The sequence below is a fragment of the Etheostoma spectabile genome, chromosome 2, assembly GCF_008692095.1.
Source record: "Etheostoma spectabile isolate EspeVRDwgs_2016 chromosome 2, UIUC_Espe_1.0, whole genome shotgun sequence".
Lineage (NCBI taxonomy): Eukaryota > Metazoa > Chordata > Actinopteri > Perciformes > Percidae > Etheostoma > Etheostoma spectabile.
Window position 1 is genome coordinate 18,313,873 of NC_045734.1, and position 4,904 is coordinate 18,318,776.

Consider the following 4,904-nt stretch of genomic DNA (forward strand, 5'->3'; position numbering starts at 1 on the left):
TATCTCCTTCTGCATCAGCTCTTTCTCATGGCTCCAACTGCTTTCCTCTCTCTGTTGTTGGAGCTGATCGAGGAGATTGGCCAGCAAGTCCTCTCGGATGACTCCGCCGGCTGTCTCTTTGTCATACCAATCCTTTTTGTAATATTATAGGACAGATATCGAGGCGAGTCGTGGCGGGGAGGGGTTGCAGTTCGGTGGGCTCTGGATTCATCTGCTGCTTTGTTGGCAGATTATGTGTCCTGTGGCCTTCATCGTCCTTTGACCATTCAGGCACTGCACTGATCGTGTATCGCACCGAGTGTGAACTCGGCTTGATGAGTCAGTCAACCGTTCTAATCGAGTGCCATGGTTCTCTCACAGGAAACCTAGGAGTGCTTTCTCGGGGTGGGTGATCCTTACCCCAGGAAGGAGTTTAAGGTACCATTGGGTCCTTGTTACGCGATTTGAGGGTACTATGGACGTGAGGATTGTTCTGAGACTCGTGAGCAGCCCGTTCGGTATTACATCATTTTCGCCCCGTTTGTGACGAACAGAAGAGCTGAGCCATAAGGCAAAGCCTCGATCTACGGGCAAGTTTTCGTTCCACCCTCACCTATGGTCATGAAGCTGGGTCATGACCGCAAAACGAGATCCCAGGGTACCAGGCGGGCCGAAAAATGGGTTTCCTCGAGTGGTGCTGGTGTGGGGCGTCTGCCTTTTATAGATAGGGTGTAGAAGCTCAGCCTCCCGAAAGGATCTCGAGTAGAGCCACTGCTGCCTCTCGCTCGAAAGGAGCCCTGAGTTAGGTTTCTGGCATCTGGTAAGGAGCTCCTTGGCCGCCTCCCTACGGGAGGTTTCCAGGCAGTCCAGCTGGGAGGCAGCCTCGGGACGCCCAGGGACTGATTGGAAGAGCTTATAATACTTCAACCTTGGCTGGAAGAGCCCTCGGGATTCCCCCAGTCTTAGCTGTTGATATGTCGTTTCCGCTTCGGTGAAAGGGGAAGTTTGCGGGTCCCTACTGATGCTGCTTGCCGCCCGCTATCCCGATACCGGGATAAGCGGATGAAGATGGAGATGGATTGTCTGCTGGTTATGTAATTGCACCTTACCATTTAATAACAATAGACCCTCCATCTAAAACCCAATTACCCTCAAACAGCACCTCACTAGGATTTAGTTAAGAAACACCAAACATGGTCACTGTTTTGTACTCCGCAAAGGAGCCCCCAACTTGTTACGACGCGAACTAAAGATACGGAGATGCAACATAACGTAACATAATAACGTCACATTTATTTAATAATGATGCACAAGAGCATGATTAGGTGTGATTGTCAGTATCAGTGGTCATGAAGTGTATGGTGTAATGAGAATGTGGTGGCGTGTGGGCAGTATTTAACAGAGAAAAACATGATTGTCGCCGTCTGGAGATGCGGCTCCCACGTATCCCGTGTGCTATGCGGTGTAATATTCTGGAGGACGGCCTGGTGATCTCATCTCATTCATCACCTCCGCTACACCTTGCAAGTTAACAAGAAACCGTACCATGGTATGACAGGCCCAGGCCGCGCACACCACAAACTGAGCCATACATTATTTTCGCTAGTTGTTGTGTATTCAGTAGTTATTAATATCGAGTCGCGCTGAGTTAGTTTTCTCCATCTTGCCACAGGGTTTGCTCCCCAGCCTTGCTTTGGGTACCCGTCCATCAGTTTTCCGCACGTTTGCTGTTGGGTTGCCTTCTTCCCTTCCTTCCCAGACGTGTGTGCTCTCCACCACCATTCTTCCTCCTGCACCGCTGTCGGGTCTGTCACTGATGTACCCATTGGCTGGGGCTATTTACCCAATAGTCGCGGACAGTGGTTGACGGGCACGTCAGGATGTTTTCCACTCACCGATGGGCCTGCCTGCCCGTCGTCTCTGGGGCCCACTTGCTTCCGAATCCTGTGAGCAACTTACCTGGATCCCACCGGGCTCCGTTTACCATGTGTGCGACGTGGACGTGTTCAAGTCTTGGCTGTCTGGAAGGCTCTGTCACTCGTATGGAAGGGCAAACACCTGTTGGCTTCCTCTTTCCTGCCCCTGTCCCCCAGGCTGTCCGTGGCAGTAGCTGAATACAGAGAGTCCGAGCAGAAGCGCATGCAGCATGTAGCATGCGGCATGCGGCATGCATTCATGTAGTCATGCATACCCTAACCTACAACCCTAACTGCGCCAACACTACTGCACTGACGCATCCACCCTCCCTTGCGATCCAATTGCGCAACACACACTGACACACCCACACCCCACACCCCACGGACACGACCCTGACACAATCACACACATATGCAACACTACAGCACAACATACACCACACAGACATACGACCAGCCAGACAACAGACACCACAGACGACAGACTACATAGACCCATACAGACCCACCCACCCACCCCACGACACACACATTGAGACAGCCAGACACATACGCCCACACACAGGCCCACACACACACACACACGTACACACACAATACACAAACCACACGTACCACAACACACACTACACACCCACGATACACCTACAGCACGAGCCAGCTAACGCAGCAAACCCCACCTACAGATTCACCCACACACCAGACAGACTGACAGACAGACAGACAGATACTAGACCAGTACAAATGCATTTTCTTCCTCAGCCGCAGAAGCTTTTTGTACCACTGTCTTCACTCGCTTTTGGTAGACTCTGATCTGATGATCACACGTACACAGCAAACGTACACACACCCACACCACACACACATACACCGACGACAGACTAGACCCACATGCAGACCCAAAAGACACACCAACACACACAGACAGACACATACACTCATACACACAGACCCACACGCACAACAGACCCACGACAAAAATATAATGCCAGCCGGCAACACACAGACAAACCCCACGGTACACACACGATCACACACACACACAACCAACTCACAACACCCAACACTAGACCGACCAACACCACACCGTACACAGCAGCCATACAGTACCCTACAAAGTCCATCTACACCAAACACCCATACCATACCGCCCCCACACATATCACCCACACAGCCGCGACAGATCCACATCACAGACAGACAGACACAAAGACAGATACATACCAGTACACATGCTATTCTTCCTCACCAGGCAAGCTTTTTTGTACCACTTCTTCTTCCTTTGGCTTTTGCACGATCTGCCTTTCTAGATCGTCCCAGCTGGGACTCAAGGTGCTCTCAGTCATCTCCGACTCTCTGCTCTTTTCCTGCTGAGACAGCTTCAGGCTTTCTGTGGCCTGAAGAGGGATGCCTTGTCCTCCTTCCACGGTTGAGCTTACTCTCCAGCTGCTGCTCAGTCTTCTTCATAGAGCCAGGAGGCAGTCACTCGCAAAGCTCCTGCTGTCAATCTGTCCACAGGGGAGGCTCTTTTTCTCGCTCTCCTCCAGCAGGGAGGCTTTCTCTCCTGCTGCCACAGGACACACGCTTACTCTCCAGCTGTTTCACCTTCTTCTCAAGAGCAGCAATGATGTTCTTGTTGCTTTGTTCTGCATCTCCAGCTGGCTCTATGGGAAGCCCGGATCTTTCAGAATCTCCTTTGCCTCTTCCTCTTGTTCTCTGAGAGCTTCCTCCATCTTGCTCATTTATCCTTCAGCTCCTGAGCTTGAAGCCCTTCCATCTCCAGATGGCTCTCCACGTCACGTGGGTGGTCCTACCTACCGTGAGCATCTTCTCTCTCTTGAGCTGCAGCTTCTCAGTTGCCACAATATTGTGTTAAGTGCCTGCTTCTCCCCTTCACCTGCTTTAATTTGACTTTCAGTCTTCAGTAATGAATACTGCAGGTCCAGATCTTTTTGGGCTTTTTGCAGCCTGTTGCTGGTTTTGTGACCGCTGGGTTTTCAGATGCTCGTTTTCCCCGGGGTGGGGAGGGACATGTTAGCCAGAGCCCATCCAGCTGGGCTGTATGGTAAGCCTGGGATCTTTCCAGTTCTCCTTTGCCTCCTTCTCCTGTTCTCGGAGAGCTTCCTCCATCTTGCCAGTTTTCCTCAGCTCCTGAGCTTGAGCCCTCTCCCTATCCAAAACGCTCTCCAACTCTAACTCCACGTTGGTCTTACTTACCTTAAGCGTTTGTCTCTCTTTATGATGCTCGATCTTCTGAGTCTCCACTTCCTCTTTCAGGGCCTCCTTCTCTCCCTTGATCTGCTTCAATTTGACTTTCAGGTCTTCAGTAATGAAGGTCTGCAGGTCCAGATCTTTTCGGCTTTTCGCAGCCTGGGGCAATTTTTCCCAGCTGGGTATTCAGATGCTCGCTTCACAGTGGAGAGTGGACACTTGAGCCAGAGCCTCATCCAGCTGGGCTCTATGGTAAGCCTGTATCTTTCCATTTTATCCTTTCCCTCTCTCTCTTGTTCTCGGACAGCTTCCTCCATCTTGCTAAATTTTTCCTTCAGCTCCTGAGCTTGAGCCCTTCCCTCTCCAGAAAGCTCTCCAACTCTAACTCCACGTTGGTCTTACTTACCTTGAGAGTCTCCACTTCCCTTTTCAGGGCCTCCTTCTCTCCTCTGACTGCTCCAATTCAACTTCAGGTCTTGAGTAATAAAGGTCTGCGGTCCAGATCTTTTTCGATTTTTGCAGCCTTGTTCAGATTTTTCCCAGCTGGGTTTCATATGCTCTCTTTCCCTGGGGGGGGAGGGGACACGTTCAGCAAGCTGAACTTCAACTCACCTACTCCTTCTGCATCAGCTCTTTCTCATGGCTCCAACTGCTTTCCTCTCTCTGTGTTGGAGCTGCCGAGGAGATTGGCCAGCAAGTCCTCGGATGACCAGGTGAACCTTTCCCTCAGATTCACCTTGGGTGAGTGTTGCCCTCGCTGTCCTTCAGCTCACACACCGTACCTGTCTTCAAGTGAAC

The 4,904-nt window shown here is 51.2% G+C and overlaps 1 protein-coding gene and 1 long non-coding RNA gene across 3 annotated transcripts in view; one reads left to right on the forward strand and one right to left on the reverse strand.

The window, feature by feature from the left end:
- Positions 1 to 4,904, forward strand: part of LOC116706740 (mucolipin-1) — a 64,269-nt gene that overhangs the window by 48,394 nt on the left and 10,971 nt on the right. The window lies entirely within an intron of this gene.
- LOC116706781 (uncharacterized) overlaps positions 1 to 4,904 on the reverse strand; it is a 17,060-nt gene that overhangs the window by 11,427 nt on the left and 729 nt on the right. The gene's annotated exons all lie outside the window — the stretch shown is intronic.